Source organism: Montipora foliosa, chromosome 3, assembly GCF_036669935.1.
Source record: "Montipora foliosa isolate CH-2021 chromosome 3, ASM3666993v2, whole genome shotgun sequence".
NCBI classification, from domain to species: Eukaryota; Metazoa; Cnidaria; class Anthozoa; order Scleractinia; family Acroporidae; genus Montipora; species Montipora foliosa.
In genome coordinates, this window is record NC_090871.1 from 38078393 (window position 1) to 38098392 (window position 20000).

A 20000-nucleotide genomic window follows, 5' to 3' on the forward strand; every position below is an offset into this window, starting at 1 on the left:
GATTGGTTCTGAAAGTGAGAAAATACATCATTTCATAGTGTGCCGCCAGTATTGCCGCATGAGAAACTTTCAAATTGTTTAGTTCCTTTAACACTCCTTTTAACAACAACGACAATTGCGCTAATTGATGATCGAAATCAGCTTTACTATCTTTGACCGGATTTGAATAGTTAGATTCGTTGGAGTCCAAAATGATATCCATATATGCGTTATCAGCCTTCCTTAGGTTGTCTTCAGTGGATATTACAGGAGATTTAACAACATTCCTTTCACTTGTGTTACCACAAGTTGTAGTTGAACCATTGCTAGGTGAAATAAGGGCAGATGAAATCTCCTCTCTGAGTTGAACATCCTTATGTTGATTTTCCTGAAGAGCGTTCGGTGTTCGCTAATGGGATGTGAATGAAGTAAAGTTAGGTTGATCAAATCATTTCTCAGTTTGTCTGCATCTTCTTTTCCTTAAATTTGCAGAGTTCTCGCTTTGTGGCAGAAATTACAAGTGATATTTTGAATCTTGAAAACTGGACAAGATCTGTTATCATTAGCTTGTACTTCCAAGTGCAAGGTTAAGAACCTGAGTAGGTCGTTCTTAGCTCCATGCCACTTAAGCTCATTTTCCGAAGACAAGAAAGATAATTGCTTGCAAAGGGCTTCCATTTCATCCATTCCATCCATGCCTTAAAATTTGAGTTTGAGTTAAGAAGAATTGCGCCCCTTTCCTCCATATATGATGTATAAATTCATTGTCCACAGGCACTCAAGTAAAACCAGTTGACTGTAAGGTACAGTGCAATCTTGTAGATCTTCCTCCACTGGAATTACTCCACCCCTCACCTGAGTACTTTCCTACTTTGAGTTTCATGCTTCTTAGAAAACAATCATCAGGCAACTGCGAAGGTATAAATGGTGTTATATGGTGATTTTGAAAAAAAAAAGCGGTAGTGATTCGTCATTGGATAGGATGTATAGCAACGGTTAAACAAGACAACCAATTTGCAGTCATGTGCTAACTGAAATGAATCTTATAGACTTAAGTGATTATCCTATTAAGAAGGAATTTCTTTGCATGTCTGCAACTCAATACAAGTTCATTTCTGTTGTTCAGGGTCACCATATTCGGTCTACAAATTACACTTCTCCATTACATTTGAATACGATCTCGCATGTCTAACAATGCACCATAATTTGATAGTCAACTTTCTTGTCTCTCAAGCTCCAGACATATTTACTAGCCTTCATTTCTAAAGGAACATGTGTGGTTTCTGTAACGTGATTTGAACAATGTGTCGCAAAGAACAATGTAGGTTTCCCTTGAGTGCGATGTTCCGACTTCAGCTTGATAGATGACATTCCGCTTGTTGCACTCTCCCTCCATAGGGCAGGACCCCTTGTCATGGCATTTGCAAGTGTTGACAGTTGGAAAAGGCGAATTTCTGAGAGGCGCTTGTTTATGGATTCCGGGATAATTTTTGGGATAGATGGTGGATGATTGGATTTCTTGTGAACATAGATAGAGTGGAATGTTTCCTTCTTTTATGTAGGAATGATGCTTGCCCGATTGGAGGTCAAGGGTGATGTCTAAGAAATTTACTTTAGTGATGTTGGGGGGTGACTGTAACCCACTAGTTCGCATGTTTCAGCTCCGTTAAATGATCCTTCAGTCACTGCAAAGCTGCTCGCCAAAGCAATCGAATTCCCCAATAACTACAGACCCATCAGCGCCAATGAAAGAGAAATCATTTCTCTCTCCAAGCAATCCCTTTTGTTTTCCAATGATTGCCCCTAGGAAAGAAAATCCCCCACCAGCTGGTTTGACGTAACAAGCAGCATTGTAAGCCTATTCAATCAGAGCAGTCACACAGTCTTCTTTAACAGATGCAAGAAACGTTTGTACAACCTGAGGCACCTTTTGTTACGTAACTACAATTCTTCTTTGAAATGTTACATTTTATATGCTCAGGATCTTGCTTTTTTTCTCTCAATGTCTTTTGTGGTGACAGGGCCTCTGATCTTGGTAAAATCAAGATGGTTGACATGTTAAAACACCCTGATGGCTCTAGCCTCCTCTTCCACCAACGTGTCAGCAAAATTCTGAGGGAAGAGCATTCACTGTTAACCAGACTGCTAATCCAGCTTAGCTGCAAGTGCCAGATGAGAGGATTCCTGTGGTGTTCCCTTCTTGGGGAGGAGCGGGTCCACTGGTTCGGTCGTCTAAACCCTCCCTCCCCGTTTTTTTCTGTGTCTAGTCCAGTCTATCGCCTTTTGGCCTGTGGACTTGCATGTCTGGTAACTTATCCCTTGAGTCCCCAGGCCTTTGTTGAGCAAGCGCCCTTTAAATATTATCGCAATAGTGTCAATAGAACGAAAGATATAGTTCATCCTTTGAGAGCGGTTTCTCTGGTGTCTTAGGTTAATGTGAAGTGTGTGAATGTAATACTCACTGGTGATACCATTTTGAGCAATGGTCACAATGAATCCAGTTCCTAGACCATTTCTTTTTCGGTAGGGACTTTCTCTTTCCACTGGACGAACATATTTCTTGGGTACTCAGTGACTCTGAAACTTCCCTGTCACTACACTTTGCTTTTGCTGTAATATGTATTGAAAATAAAGTATATATATCCATAACTTGCATTTCTTTCAGCCTGCTCCCAATCATCCCAACCATGTTGTCAGTGTTCTCCATTTAAGAGCAAATCAGTCGTGAAAAACCAATAAACTTAATCTGATAGTCTTTTTTTGTTGCATTCCATACACATTGGCAAATAAAAGGCTTTTTGCACGCCATGCCCACAGTAGTTTTACTTACAGACAGCATTAATAGTCTGTTCTGTTGCAGTTAAGCTGGTCATAAATGAGAAAATGAGTTATAGTGATCACCAGGCGGTGTGCGCACTCTGATTGCATTGCACCAAGGTCATTAGACCAAAATTGGGTCGATTGAACATCTTTGTAGCAGCAAGAATAGCGCGAATCATAAGGGGATTCACTGTCCTGTGAACATCAAGCCAAACCATTCCAATTATAGTATCCTTACTTGCTGTGTGTTTAGTTTTGGAATTTCTAACCCTAACCCTAACCCTCGATTATTGTAACCACAGATTGTACTGAAAGGAGCACTTTTTCATCCAAAACTCATTTGTACTATGCTAAAATACTCCTTTTTATTGCAGCTCATTGTCAACCCTTGTATTGTGAAATTATCCATGTAGATAGAGTCTCTTCATTTTCGTGGAAGGTGCCAGACACTGGAATTTGTTTAAATTTGTTGAAACATGGCTCGGCAATAGAAAATGGAGTTGTAGTAAAGACTATGGCACCCGACTTAAAGAGCGGGAAATACTTCTGTTCTGCTCATTGCCAAATAGAAGTTGCAAAGAGTAAATACACAGTATTGTGGAAATTGAGCCAGACAGACTCTGCCAAATCTTCACTACCTGCTTTGCAATCAGCCGGTACTGATGATTATAGCTGTAAAGAGGATTCTGACTCAGAGACAGATGAATCAACTGAAGTCATTAGTCACAGCCTACCCTTTAAGTTATGGGAACGTGTTCTTGTGAAAAATACCAGAAAGCATTAGAGGAAGCATTTGAGTATTGCTATGAACACAACAGACACATCCTTGCAAAACTTGAGGCTGAACCTGAAAATCTGAAAAAATGAAATTGCTGTGTATATTATGTCTTCGTCTGATTATGACAAAGTAGGCTACTTAGCTAGTGAATTACCGTAACTTGATTTGTCCATCCCCTACTTAAGGATCCATCACTCAAGGTAACTGTGGAGCAAAGCCAGTTTTGCACAACTTTTCTTATGAATTTACGGTTTCTCAGAGATGCTTTTCATGACCCATTTACAGGCTTGACATATGAGGCACTCACTGGCAAAAACAAGCAGTCGGTTCCTGACTGTAAGCGCCTGATTAACCCAGGAGTTATTTAATTCCTAGAAAAAAAGATCATACCAGTGGGGCCCAGGTCATTAAAATCATTCATAGGTGGCACAAAGCAGTTGACGGCAGGGGGCTTTCTGAAGATCAACGATCTCTATACTCCAGAGAAATGAAAGAGTGGCTGTTACTGGATTGGATGCCATGGTTCGATTTCCAACCAGATGACATCAGTATTGATGTAAAGAGGTAACTTTCTTCACAGTTCCCCTTAAGCTCTTGTGGTACTGCTTGGGAGAATTTGTTCCGTGAAGACATTTTGTCTTTGGTGATAATTTCACTCATTTTCATCACCTGTGCTTGATCAGGCAGTTAAGGGGGGTTTAACATTTCCCACAAGATACATAAAACAATGCATGTGGATAAGCCTAGATTAGGAGTCTACTAAAATGAGTAGTTTGAAACAAGACATTACTGTTTATATTACTTCACCTTTTTGAAACAGACTTTGTGGTATTTTTGTTTTATCATTAGACCCATCAAAGGGATATGTGGTCTTACCCAAGAAATTGTGATTGGACTTGTTGCAAACTAAGAGAGAAGGGAATTGCAAAGGGTGGAGTACCAGGGGAGAGAACTACCTCCAGAGCATCCTCAAGCCTCAGCCACCGATGATGTTGAAGGGTTACTAGCCTTGATGCACGAATTGTTGGGAGATATATTTGACATCAAACAGTTTCTTGATGCCCAACCCAAAATTTTAAATGAAAAGAATGGATCCAGTTTTCTCCTACAGGACCAGAGCGAAGCAGCGCTACACAGAACTTGATCTTCTATCTTTTAAACCCCATTTACACGTGCTAACTAATTGGCATGGCACGCCAAACTTTTGGCACCGTGCTAATGATTTTAAGGCACGGCACTGCCAAATGTAATGTGACACCAGTGCCCAAACTTCTACGGGTGCCGAGACTACCTCCATGGGTAGATGAGACACCGTGCCTTTTTTGTGGTGATTTTTTCCGTAACGCATGCGTGGTTGTCACAAAAATGGCGACGGATGAGAAACCTACGCGCTCCCCTAAGAAAAACCGCGGAATAAACTAGACAGATGAAGCTAAAGAAGCATTACTAGAGTTGTAGGCTGAGGAGTCCATTCAAATGTCACTTGAACACTCAAAGCCATCAAAAGAAACGCCATTTACGAGAATCTGAAGGTACGGTATGTCATTGTTGTTTGAGTACACTATCGCACCTATCGGGAAATTACTTTAATCCTAAAGAACTGCAATCCTTTAAAGACCATTGCTGACAGAAGTACATTCCAGTGCATTGTCCATGGAGGTATTTGTGTGAATCTGCGCTATTGTGTTTTGCAATATGTTATTTATTAATTCTCCTCACTTGTTTTTTGTATGCATGTCATGTCCAAATGGAAAATAGAAATTTTAGAAGTTACACAGTGCAAGATCTGGTGAATAAAATGAAAAAGTTGCGACAAAAATATAAACAAGAGAAAGACAAGTCCAGCAGGAATGAAACAGGCAAAAGAAAAAAATGGAAGTTCTTTGAAATTATTGACAGAACATTGTGTGACGAACCACAAGTGAAACCACCTCTTCTCATTGACTCATCTGCATCTTCTACTGCTGATCTTCATGACACAGTTGAAAACCTAAATGGTTATTTGTATTTTTTTTGTTTTCCTTTTCAATATCTTTCTATTTGTCCATGTTTAATTCCTAGGTGAGGGGTGGGTGCATTGTTCCACAATTCTTAATTGGCCCTTCTAATAATTTGCTCTATAGTGAAATAGAACACTTTCCATTTTTGTAAAGTGTTTTTGCATTTTCCTCTAGGTGACAATGACAATCATGATAATGACGTCTCTTATGATGGTTCTCGATCATCACCCCCCTTTGAAGAGCAAGGTGAGTATCAAATCTCAGTACAGTACACTACGCAAGTAATAACCTTCCATTTTAAAATTCAGCCTAAACAGGTTCTGACATAGATGATAATTAACAGACATTTCAGTTATCTAGGTTCTTGAATAGGATCGTATTTTCTGAAGAAAAATATCACATTGTAGATGATACAATGTAGTGGTAGTTTTCCTTTCTTTTATGCAGCAGCCAATTTTTTCCCTATGCTTCATATAAAATTGTCTCAGAGGAGAACTGGTCTCAAAGAGAGCTATCAATGCGAATTGATCTTATTTGCCAAAAAGCACACATTTTTAAGATTTTAGGAAATAAGAACCCTGTTTCAAATCTTTAGAGTCAACAGGTTATTGTTTAGAGGGGGTGCAACTAAGAAATTTCAGGCTAGCAGCCGCTTAAAAAATAGGTTCATACCTGCAGACCATATTCAGTTATAGGTGATTGATTGCTGCACTTTGTAAGCACTGTCACGTAATATCAATGGTGGATGACCAACAAGAGCACCATGTTCCCAGTCTATCTCCCCCTTCTCCCTTCTCCTCTCTGTACCTACTCTATTCCTTTCTCTCTTGCTTACACTTTGCAGATGGGGAAAGAAGGAAAGATACCGGATGAATGGAGTAGAGTCGCATACATATATTTAAATGTGATATTGACTAGGCACAGCTGTGTTTTAGTAGAATTTCTTGTACCCATATAACTATTGTTTCCGTCTTCTATTTCATAATCGAGAAATCATTTATTAATGATGGTTAATTAACCGGTTATAGAGGTATCGAATGTCTCTTATAATCGACTGTGCAGACTGCAAGGACGTTTTTTGTAAGATCTGGAGACGAGGCATAAGCTCTTATTTTCCACGTTGATTTGTTCTCCAAGCTCTTTTCTTACAATGGCACGCTCCTCAGGCGCCCGTCCAAAACGTCAATCCAAGAAAGCATATGATCCTGAGTTTCTCTACGATTTTCCTCCGAGCTCATTGTCTCACGAGGATTTTGATCTAGAGGAAAAAGGCGATACGCCTCAGAATGTTCAGTCAGCAAAGCAGTCCAAAACCTTAAAATCCAAACCAGCTACGGTTCCTGCCACCTCTCCACTGCCAATCTCTCCAGATGATTCAGCATCGTTTCTCACTCACGATCAACAGCCTCAGCTGATCCAGCTTCAAAAAGAAAAGCTTGAGTTGGAACTGAAAGTTCTCAGTTTGAGTTACCGGAACACCCCCAAGAACACATGCTTGAAGGTTTCACCGAGGAAGTCAATGAGCCAGCCGTGCAACGACGGGTCAAGAGATCAATAGACTGGCCTCACGATTTCGTCCCAAGGTGAGTTTGATAAACTAAATCTCTCCGAGTTTGTTTGAGGCTTTTTAATCATGATCAAGACCTATGATGCAAAGCTGAAAGAGGCTTTCTTGGCGCATTTCAAACTTTTAATGATTAAAGCTACTAGTTATTCATGGTCCAGCGTGCGGGCCTTTCATAAGTTTGTTTTGAGGTAAGTAGAGCAACGACGTTTAGAATGGCACAATACTAAAGCAATTAACGATCAGGCAGCGACCTTTTCTTGCCATTCTGACCTTCCATCATCGTCACCTTACGAGAATTCGCACAATAATTCTTGGCCTTCCAGCAGTATTACTTCACCGAACAACCAGCAGGCGGTTAAGCCTGGCGCAGGTTCCAATGTCAAGGCGTGTAAGTCGTGGAATTATACTGCCACTTGCGACTGTGACAAACAGGATAGCGCGGCTTATAGCGAACATCATCATTGTCGTGCTGATCATCCCATGTTGCATTGTCCGAAGCGCCGCACTCCAATTCCAGCACAGTGACTATTAGTTTCACAAGGCCAAAATCCAGTGACCTCTTTGACCCGGAACGGACACAAACATGAATCTGTTGTACAATATTTAATTGCTTCACATTATCATCAACCAAATGCCTTTGGCGCTAAGGTTTTAGTTCCCACATCGCTTTTACTCACGAACTGGAAAACATTTCTCTCTTGTGGTCGATTTCCTCACCTACGGCTGGCCGATAAACTACACTGCCTGTACACATCCCATCTGATCTTCACGCAATCATCCTTCAGCTCTAAACTTTGACTCTCACTTGCAAGCGTATATAGACACCGAGTTATCCTACAATGCCATCGCAGGTCCTTTGAATTCTCCACCTTTTGCAGATAAATTTGTTTGCTCTCCGCTTCAAATTGTCCCTAAACGAGGCTCTTCGACCTGGGGGGTGGTTATGGATCTTTGTTTTCCTCAAATGATGATGGCATCCCCTCTGTTACTTATTTGGGCGACCAGTTCAAGTTACGTTTGCCTGGAATAGATTGGCTCATTGAATTTATTCTCACAACTCAAGTGGTCATACATATCTTCAACGAACAGGGATTTTAAGCGGATGTTTACCTGGATGACTTCTACAGAGCTGAATATTCGTCTCTTGCTAGTCAGGCGTTTTCGCAACTTGGTCAATTATTTCAACAACTTGGTTTACATTCTTCTCCTGAGAAAGACACGCCCCCTTCGACCTCCATGATCTGTCTCGGGATTTTAGTTGATACAGAAGCCTTTACTCTCAAGGTCCCCACCTCATGTCTTGAGGAGTTACGAACCGAACTTACAATCTGGGAGAAATCTTCATTTCTCACCAAGAAGCAGCTTCAATCCCTTCTTGGGAAGCTCTCGTTTGTCACGGCGTGTGTCAAGCCTGGTAGATTATTTTTGGCCAGACTCCTTAACAGTCTTCGCGAGTGCAAGTGTGCAGCTAGTTACCGGTATCCCATCTTCGCTACTATGCTTTTGGACATTCAATGGTGGCTTGAGTTTCTTCCACGCTATTACCGCATTTCACTTATCAAGCCTTTTCTCTGGGATTTTGAGAGTCTCAATTTTTCTACCGACGCTTGCCTTCAAGGGGGTGCCACTTGTCAAACGGAGTGCATCAGTTTTGTCTTCCCCGAATGCATTTCTATGTCTTCTCTTCATATAAATGTACTAGAACAATAGTTGTCGCTCTTAAACACTGGGCCCCTCAGTTACAAGGTCGCAAATTCATCGTAGCATGCGATAACTCTGCTGCAGTCGTGGTCATCACGTCCAATGTATCGAAAGATCCTTTTATGCAGCACTGTCTACTACAAATGTGGTTCACCGCTGCTCTCTTCGATTTTGAAGTTCGCACTACATGTTCCAGGGAGACACAACCAGTTTGCAGACTATCTTAGTCGTTGGCATTCCGATCCTTTAGCTTGTGATAGTTTCTACTGTCTTTGTAATGACTCTGGTCAGGTTTTCCAGTTACAAGATGTTGACTCAGTTTGTTTTTCTTTCGATGTTGCGTGACAATGTTTTTATCTATTTTTTTTGTTTTCTCTGTTTTTCATTTCTAGAGCTGCTAACGGATCAGGTCAACGTCTTTCTACAGATGTTTCTCTCGTCGATTTGCAGTCTTTAGTTGCACGTCTCATCAACTTGGCTCACGCAACGTCTACACAGAAGAACATAGCAGCTCATATTCGTAGTTACGGGACTTTTTGTGAACTGAGGGCTATTCAGCGTTTTCCTATCAATGTTGAATCCATCAGCTTATACATCGCATATTTAGTTGCTCAGAAACGAGCATACTTATATTAGTAGCCTTAAACATGCTCATCGCCTTGCGGGCTATGAACTCACTTGGAGTTCCGATTATCACTTTCAGCTTTTGCTCTGGGTCATTAAGCGTTTTTTAGGACAAGTTGTTTCTTGCAAATCTCCTATGACCACTTCAATCTTGCATGCTGCATTTGATCTTTTTAATTTTCGTATACCCTTACATGCAGCTATGTGGACTTTGTTTGTAGTCGCATTTTTTACTTTATTGCACAAATCTAATCTCGTACCCGGCAACACGTGGCAAATTTCCTCCAAGGTGATTACACACGCAAATTTGGTTTTTACGTCTGCGGGTGCTAATGTTCATGTTTCTGCCACGAAGACTATCCAGTGTCAGCAGCGATCTCTTATCCTGCCCATTCCCACAATCCCTGAGTCTCCAACTCGTGCCCTGTGTCTGCTCCTCTTTTTTCAGTTTTCTCTGGTTCAGGTTTAGCACCCCTCACTTACAAGCAATTTTGCGTTTTTCTTTCTAGGGTCTCGTCTAAGCTCCATTTAGATCCGGCGCTTTATTTCCCACAAAGTTTCCGCCAGGGCGGGGCAACCTTGGCATTTGATTGTCATATACCTTCTGAGATCATCAAATTTCAGGGAGATTGATAGCCTGCGAACACAGACGTATTTCCGGCTGTCACTGGTTCCGCCGAAAATACCGTCTGCGAACTCGAGCCGCGAGAACGATTTCCATGACATCAGCTCTTATAAACCAATCACATTTCACCTTGCATATCCGAAGTGGTAACCCGCAGAGATTGTGCGTGGAATCCTCGCAAACGCGTGGTTAAAAATGGTGGAGGATGCGTTCAGAAAAGTATGCGAAGTTTTCGGGTTTGATAGCCTTAATAAGCATCAAGAGGAAGCCTTGCGATTTGTTTTTGAATCGAAGAGCGATGTGATTGTAAATCTTCTAACTGGATATGGAAAGTCTGTTGTATTTCAGACATTGCCCATCGTGTATTCATGTGTGGAACCAACTCGTGAGAAGAACATTGTACTCGTTGTTTCGCTGCTAATTAACCTGATGAAGGACCAAGTCAGCCGCTTAAATTCACGTGGAATAAGTGCAATATCACTCAGTGATGTCAGCTCCGAGCAAGAGATCAGAGCAGTTGAAAATGGAAGTTATTCTATCGTTTACGGTTCACCAGAGTCTTGGTTAGGTGAGACAAAATGGCGAAAAATGTTGTCAAGCGATATTTACCAAAATTCAGTCAGAGCTGTGGCTGTAGATAAAGCCCATGTCATTTGCCACTGGTAAGTTCTGCTTTATTTAGTGATTGCCGATGTAAGAGTATTTTCCGGGGCTAGCTTAGTATAAACCTTGTTTTAATATTTCGCATTTTCGTGTCTGATTTTATTTTATTGAAATTCCCCTAGCTGTGTGTTTACATCAGCAGTTCCAAAGCACATGTTGTCGTATTTTGATCTTAAAGCTCAAGTTATATGTATGTTTGTACGTTGAGATTTCTTTTTTTTGTAACTTATTTTCTATGAGGTAAAATAATTGAAATCACCCTTTATTCTAGGGGAAAATCTAAGAGCAACAAACATGCAGCCTTCAGAGTTTGGTTTTCTCGTCTACACGAGTTCAGGTCACTTCTTCCGCCAACCCCATTCATTGCATTGACTGCGACAGCCACAGAGGATACTAGGGAAACCATATTCGAAGTACTCTTGATGAATGGTCCCCAGATTGTTACTGAAAGCCCAAACAAAGCCAACATAGCCTATGTTGTCCAGTACATGGGAAGAAATGCCAGCCTTGCAGAATATTTGTCGTGGATAAGTAATGAGGTGAAGGATTGTGGCTCAGCAGCAACTATTTTATACCCAGACCATCAAACAGTGTGCCGTTGTCTACTCAACACTGAAGACTCTCCTTGGGGACAAAATTTACAGTTCAAAGGAAAGAATTCCAAAGACTGTGTTACTGGAAATGCTTCACTCTTGCACCCCCCAGTCAAACAAGGAACACATTCTGACATCCTTCCAAAGTGATCAAGGATCCATTCGAATTTTAGTCGCTACCATTGCTTTTGGGATGGGTGTGGACTGTAAACAGGCTCACCGAACAGTACATTTTGGTCCAGCCAAAAATGTAGAGTGCTACATGCAAGAAAGTGGCAGAGCAGGAAGCGATGGTGCACAGAGTACTGCTTTCCTGCTTTACCAAGGAATGCAACTGATGCATGTAGATAAAGATATCAAAGATTATGTGAAAGAAGAGGAATGCAGGCGTAAACACTTGCTCAGTTACTTTGATGTGGAATGTCCTCCATCAGATCGTCTTCATTTATGTTGTGACAACTGTTCTGTCTCTTGCAAGTGTGGTTTGGAGGATTGCAAACCACTTTGTTATCCGTTGTCAGTAGCTGAGGAACCAAATGATGTAGCACACCAGGAACGCAATGTTTCAGTTGAAGAAAGGAAAAAAATTGAGACTAAACTGGGGAATTATCATAAACTGTTGTTGACAAATCTCACGAAAAGGGATGCAAGTGGCAAGTTGAAATACTTTACACATCCTAAATTTATACTAGGATTTTCAGAGTTGCAGATTCGACAAGTACTGGATCATTGTGCTAACCTGTTTTCAATTGCAGACATTTGCAGCATGCATTCAAAATTTATGGCATCCTACAGGAAGTGTTTGGAGACTTGGAAGACACTGGCATCGATTCAGATGATGAAATGTCTGATGAAGAGGAAGAGTTCTTCGGCAGTGATTGGAATGACCTTGCATTAGATGATGAAATGGCAAGTATGGTTCTTGATAATCTAAGTTGTTCTCAGTGGGAGGATTCAATGGAAGAATCAGTTGAAGAAGCTCAAGTTGACTTGCCATTTTCTGCTTTAAATGCTGTGGTGAACTGGAGTTTTGATGCCGTTTTGGACAGTTGACAATACATGTATAGTGAAAACCCCATTTGTGTATAGAAAACTATAAGACTTTTTTGCATATCGCGAGCCTTGTTTTTTGGCTCATGCTCGTGTAGGCTACTGTAACACTACAATCAAAACTGTTTATAAGAATGAAGAAATACTGACATCACTGGTTTATTATTTCACATAAAACTCAAATATAGAATAATTATAGCGGTACTTGTATAGAAAGGGTGTGATAGCATACAACTGCAGACTGTTTTTTCACCCAATTCCGCAACAAAATCAGTGGGGTCAGAAAATCATTGTTGCTTTTTCAATATTTTGTTACAAACCCTTGAGACATTTTATCTCCTAAACAATGTGTTTGGTTCATGTTAACACTCAAAGTTCCAAGAGATGACCAACATCAAATTAATATGAGCACTGTATCACTACAGTTAATGATTACCAAAGGAAGATTGCCTTGATCTTTAAAAGAATTCTCCCAACTAATGAAAGAAGAAAATGTATTGAGGTCAGTCTGGAGAATTTGCTTGTGGATATTGAGGCTCAAAGGGGTTAAATGCTACTATAATACCTTAGTTTCCTTACTTTCCTGGTACCATTTTCTTTGATATTCTGTATATTGCATTATGCTTGATGTACAAAAGATTAATAGTTTTTTTTATGAAATCGTAACTACAGTCATAACTTTGTGTATTCATTTGTTGGTCTCCCAAAATGACACGCATCGTGAAAATTAAATTTACATTGTTCCAAGATACTGTACATGAATGTAAATGAATGGCATGAATAAAAAAGTGCAGTTTTTATTCATATACAATATATAAGAACAATGGAAATTTAAATTTCCCTAATTAATTCCAATTTAGCTTTTTGCTTTTTGCTTTTTTTCGTTGACAACATTATTGCAATTAGGTGTATATGCAAGTAATTTGATCATAATGTGAAACTGGAATATCAAGATGAAATCATGTATTATCTGTTCAAACAAAACAAAACTTTGTAAAGAAATGTTATGCAACAATCATTACACATGAGTGTTGGTGACATCTTGTATTATTTTTCTGTTGATTGGGTACTGCTCTTAGCATCCATGTCTTTGGGCACTTTTAAGATTGTAATACATGACTAGCAAATAAGGTTGATATATATCCTGCATACTCTTAAAGATGATTGATTAGACCTAATTTAAGCCAGCAGGTGATTGAAAATCATGCTTATAAAATTGGCTGCCATTGATTGGAACCTTAATTTTGTTGAAGACAAACTTCATCATTTTGAGCTGCATAGCCTCTAGTCTTGCATTGCCAAAACTTTAAACCATTAATTGGAATCTCATATAGCCCTTGAAAAACTATTTACTTGCACTTGTTAAATTTCTCAACCTTGACAGAAAATCCATTCACTGCATGTTTGAATAGTGGTTTTACAAGACCATCAAATAGGCTGTAACAAAAAGACTTAAACAGGCAGCAGTATGGTCGCCATGGTTATACGATGACATGTACATTTATTTCAAAGGGATTTGCCCTTTTCACTGTTAGCTTTTCTCCTTTGCATTACAATGTAATCCAATGTGGATGCAGGGCAATTTCAGGCTTAGACTACAAAATAGCCTGAAATTACCTTGCATACATGCCACATTTTATTGTGATGTAAATGAGTAAAGTTAACTGTGAAATCGTTGATAATGATATTGTGTAATTCCAGAAAATATCTATACCTCCCCCATGGAAGAGATTTTTTTTCTAAGACACCACCCCCCCCCCCCCCTTAACACCCCTCGGGAAATTCCAGTTAAGCTTCATACATTTCTTTTAAGTGTTTGGCCTGACAGAACCCCCCACCCTTGAGGGAATTCAGATCCTTTCTGTGGGGGGGAGTATGGGTATTTTCTGGACTTAGACATTGTAGCACTTTATCTAGCTTTGACACCTGATGAAAATTTATTTTTGTGATCATTTATCCAGGTGTAACACTTGGACATGCCAGGGCATCTCTTTCAAATCCCTTGAAATGTCTATAACTACCGTAGTTATTCAGTTATAAGGCGCACGGTTTTTTCAAGAAAAATCTGTCTTTGGGTGGCGAGTTAGTGCTAAAATTGGGGTGCGTCTTATAGCCAAGTATTTTCGCACAACAAAATCTTAAGATCACAATTTGAGAAGAACTTGCAGTTTAAACAACACAAGAAAAGGACACTAGTTGTCAATTTAAAAAGAGAATAGCGCTTTTAGAGACCTTTAGAACACTAAACGACGTCAAGAGAAAAGTAAACAAACCGAAATTTGCATACGTGCTCAGTAACGTGATACCCATGAAAACAACACAATCGGTTGAACCTTGTTTCAAATTCCGAGAATCGTGTGTGTCGCTCGCATGAAAAGTTTCTTCTCTGAAAAAACAGTGTGGAGATAAAACATACCTTCTTCGTTCATCCAGCCTTTCTTGTGCACTGAAGGTTGCATCCTTGGTGGCGTGTTGATATTCAGCTGTCGAACACCTTTGAATATGACTTTCTGTGGGAGTTTATCCCTGTTCGCTTTCGCTTGAAGTCTGAAGTCTGAACTCTGACTATTTATTACGTCGGAAGGTTCAAATAAAAGTGTATGCGTTGTATGTTATGATTTTCAGGTGTCAACTTTTAGCTTTTGTTTTTGCGTATATCATTAAACGTGTGACTTTTTCACTTTGTTTACGTTAACAAAAAGAGTTCGCATGCCAATTGTGTAAGGATAATTGTTCTCAAATTCATCACATCCTTTTGATGACTCTCAATTTTCGGGTGCGTCTTATAACCGAGTATTTTCGCGTAATTTTCAGTTTGAGAACTTCGCTTGATTAAATTGCAAAGTTTGGGGTGCGTCTTATAACCGAGTGCGCCTCATAACCAAATAACTACGGTACGTCCTTATTGATAGCTGAAAACACCATTCTCCACTTGCTTTTTGACCAATTCATCGAGGTCTACCACTGGGAATGCTGGACATATTTTCCTGAACGAATAGAGCGCTGCAGAAGTTTGTCCACTTTGCCAATAATAGCTTTAACTGGTTTCTCTGCTTGGCTAATTCTTGTAACTGCTTTCTCCATCAGATTCACTCCTAAGTTTCCATAGGCTTGCTTGTTGAAGTTGTTGCTGTGTTCAACTTCCAAGTCATGGGGAATGTTATTTCCTCGCCCTCCATGATTGTTGACAGTTCTATTCCAGACAAAGATTTCCGCCTCTTTTGCACTTAAACCATTTGAAAGGATCAGTTGATATAGGCATTCAAGAGCATATTTAACACTGTGTGGATCATCTGCTTTGCACAAAAGCATCAGATATTTATATTGTCTAATAATCCTCATGCCATCTCCTTCTGACACAGCATCCAGAAAATTTAAAAAGAGAAGCCCTTCAGACAGGAGGGCAGCATTGCAGTTGAACATGTCATCTGCACCTTTAGATGGCAGAGTTGTTGACTCTGTGGTGTCATCAGAAATGTCTTCTGAAACTACAACTGGGGGATTGTGACCAAGCTCATGCCTCTTTCGACTCTTCCCATTGTACTTAAAAGAGGCTTTGCATCCGGGAAATCGGCAAGGGAAACGCCCATCTTCATTAAGGTCTAGTTGATTTAGAATTTCTTGTCTCTCTTGTATTGAGATCATTTCTTCTAGGGACCCATTCATCATTGTCTCATCAATCACCACTTCGTCTTCAATCTTTGCAGCAGCTTTATGTAGAAACTGAAGCTGATAAAATTTGCTCTGGCTGGCGAGGTTCTCAGGGATAGTGAAGTGCTTAGGTTTGTCTTGCTTGCTTTCCAACCCAAGGACAAGAAAGGCTGCTGCTATCACACGTGCGGTCACTTCCAATACCATAAAATCTCTGTCTGCTCGGTAGGCTGTATGTGGGTCATCCCTCACATTTCTGCGATTTATAAGATTACGGTCTGCAAACATAGTGCATTGATCGTCTGATGAAGAGCCAGAGTAGAATCTTCTGAATAGTAGCTGCAGTTAAGAGGAAATGTTATTAGCATAAATTTGAAATCCAAAATAAGTAAGGATGTACTAAACTGTTTCAAAATACATGTCAACCAGGCAGAAGAAGAATGAAGTCTTCAATGTACAGTGACTGTCATAGATGAATAATTCAGTTGGTAAGGCCTGACACATGGAATGCAATACACATTAAATCTTTTTAATCATATTTAGTCAAATGGGCTAGAAGTTGAGAAAATGCAATAAGTTTTTATTATCCAAACCTAAAACGTTGTACTATTAGTTTATTACACACCTCAAGGATTTTGACTCCGGTGTGCCAGTCACCAAGTTGCATGTTAAAGCCCTCAATACGGTCCTCTGCTGTGTAACCATTGGCAACTGAGTGTATGGCATTCACTGCACGTTCAACTGATAACTGGTCTCCTGTACATAGCTGGGTTACAAATTTCTTCTCCCCATCAACTGTGGTATATGGCAGATATCCCTGGAAGTGCCTCAGGATGTCAATCATCTCTTCAGTCAAGTTTTGGTAGCTGAAACAAAAAAACAATCACTAATTAAAACATAAAATTTGAAATCCTGGTTAAAGGACATGATAATAAATTATTGTTGTGGTCGCCCCCCCCCCCCCCCCCCTGGATGGGATGGTAGTCCATAGCAGGGTTACCCCCAGCATTAAATTCGCTGGTACCCATTTATACACCTGGGTGGAGAGAGGCACCATGAGAGTAAAGTGTCCTGCCCAATAACACAACATAATGTCCCTGGCCATGGCTCGAAGCTGGAGCACTTGCTCCAGAGTCGAGCACCCTAACCATGAGACCACAGCGCCTCCCAGATTTCATTAATTTTCTGACTGGGACTGTATGAATCTTTCTGTGCTTGCCAAAAAATTCCAAAACTGCTATAAACTTACAGTTTCAGATTTTTTGGCCATCTCCTTAGAATATTTGTGTGGTATGTGAAAAATGCACACATCCTTTAAAAAGGAAAAGCATTCCAAATGTTCCACAATAATTCTAGACACTAGCACAATATAGTTGTGTCGCTGGTGCTTCTGGTCTTGAACAGTAGGGAGAAACTGGATGTTCGACACACCATGAATGTCTCTTGTAGAAGTGTCAAGGCCATTACCATGAACTCTGTTCATGATGATTTTGCGATTGACCCAATGGAAATCTAAATTCTGATTATCCTTGGTCATCTGCTTGCGCTCGCGCCTTCCATCGATGTTGTCAAATGCAATGGCAAAACCAGTGCTCATATTCAACGTAGCTTCTTTAGCATCTCTCTTGGCCTGTGTAGTATCCTCAACACATTGTGGACTACATGTATGCTCAGGTGAACTGCATATTTCAACAAGTGTGACTACCCTTTTCTCCTTTTCTGCTACAACTTCTTCTTCTTTACACCTTTTCAGTTGCAGATCAGTGATTTCTTTGGCATGATTTTCACCAAGTAAATCAAACTTTGCACGAATTCTTACATTGGAGCAGGTAATTTTCAGCTTTGCAAGTCGATCCATTGTTGCCTTGAAAAAGAAAAACAAGACAAAGAGAATGGTAATATATAAGTTTATGAACATATTGTCTGCTTTTATCAAGACATTTGGATCTGACATAAAATTATTTTAACAAGTACAGGGAATGTAACCTTACTAACTTAAAACCTGTAATCAAATATTCCAATCACCTGTGTATATAGGGTTAAGTATGATAGCCCAGTTCTTAATAGCATAGTTGTTAATAGTTCACAATTTTTAACCCTTTCCTTACTTGGCCTCAGTTGTTTGAAAACTGGATAAGGCTGTACTAACACAGGATAAATCGCTATCCAGTGGGTAAATCTTTTCAAAATAAACCATGCTGTCCACTGGTTAGAGATTTATCATGTGGATAATATTATCCAGCCTCCAAAAAACTGGGGCCAGGAGTGTTCAGTATCCACTAGTAAGTTCTTCGTATCTGATCACCAAACAGCCAAAAGAAATAAAGTAAATCACCAACTAGGATGCAGTCTGATCTAATACCAAATTCTCTTAACTAAATTTAAAATCAAATGTATATCAGTCCGTAAGGAGAATTAGTGAGTGAAAGGGTTGAAAGAAGTCTTTCCATTTTTCAGAAAGAATTACGACTGAAATAAAAGGTTTAAAATAACTGCTCTCACCTCCAAAGATCTTGACTTAATAAGGATTCCAATAACTGTACCACAGCCATTCATATGTGAGTTGCGCTGCTTCAAGAGGATTGATCCGGAAACTGGTACACTTGGGAGCCATTCGGGAGCTTTTTCTTTTTTTATGGCTGCACACGTCATGAGGAAAGCATAGAAAATTGGTGCTCTCTCCTTCCACTCAAGGCAAACTTTCTCAAAATCGAAGTTCGCGATTTCCTCTTTCGTGTTAGCTCTAAGAACAGATGGTTGTTTTCTGGAACAAATCTCATTTAACTGCGTGTTCATCAGCTGGAGCACCTTTTCGACAACAATCTTTCGAAGTTTGACACTTTTTAGCACAGCTCTTGCAATTTTCTGAGGGGATCCATTAGAAATTGCTTTGCCGAGAACTGCAAAATCATCTTTCAATTCCTTGTGAACAGATTTACTTGGATATGCTACAGTAAGATGTACCTTAGTCTCCTTGGTGTCTGCAATGGGTCGTTCTGGTTTCTGAAATTCCATTTGTTTATGTGGCGTGGAGGTCAACAATCGGCCAGTGAAACCTGGTGTTATTCCTCTGAAAGCATTTTGCAGCAAGCCATTTGGAGCTAGAAAAGAGCGACTTGGAAACGTGGCTACCGGAGCAATAGGGCTAACAGCACCAAAAGAGAAAGCGGGAGGCAGAGAAGGGCTTGTCAAAGGAAAGGTACCAATTCCAGCCCTCGGAGCGTACGTGATACTTTGCGATGGACTGTTGTTTACATTTGCATCTTCAAACTTCAAGCTCTTTTTCGCCTCTGGCTTTTGTCCTAGACTCTTTAGCGAGTCTTTTGACTCGGAACGGGCCATCATTTTTGAAATCTTGTTTGATTTCATTTTCAATTTCTCCTAGTCTGTCCAAAGCTCTTTTATAACGAAGCAGACGATTATAACATTTGGTGCGGCAGATGGCGGCAAGATCGCTTCCGACGTAAACGGACAGATCAACTTCAGTTGATCGTAGAATTAATGAGTGAATTGCCACTGTACTTTTTCCAAACACCTTTATCTTTTCTTCACTGGAAACTTTTGCCTTGCAAAGAAAACAAACCTCAGAAGTTAAAATCTTCTTCGGTGTTTCGATGGCGCTCATTGTGGGCGAACAAATTCCAATTCTAAAATTATCGCCGGTTCCCGCGGTGTCGCGCGTGTACGCGAGTGTCATATTCTATTGGTGAATTTGAATGGTCAACAACAAAACAAAAGTTTTGACGTCACGGAAATCAATTTCTGGCTCGAGTTCGCAGACGGTATTTTCGGCGGAACCAGTGACAGCCGGAAATACGTCTGTGTTCGCAGGCTAGGAGATTGAAAAAGCAATGCTTATCTCATTTATTTAGAATTGTCCCAGCAACAAAAACAATGTGCGCTTCACGTTATGGCAAATAAGCTCCAGTCTATGTTTTCTGTATAAGTT

The 20000-nt window shown here is 40.2% G+C and overlaps 2 pseudogenes; both read left to right on the forward strand.

The window, feature by feature from the left end:
- LOC137995713 (uncharacterized) overlaps window positions 1-20000 on the forward strand; it is a 419354-nt pseudogene that overhangs the window by 179983 nt on the left and 219371 nt on the right.
- LOC137994215 (uncharacterized) lies at window positions 7211-19997 on the forward strand (annotated as a pseudogene).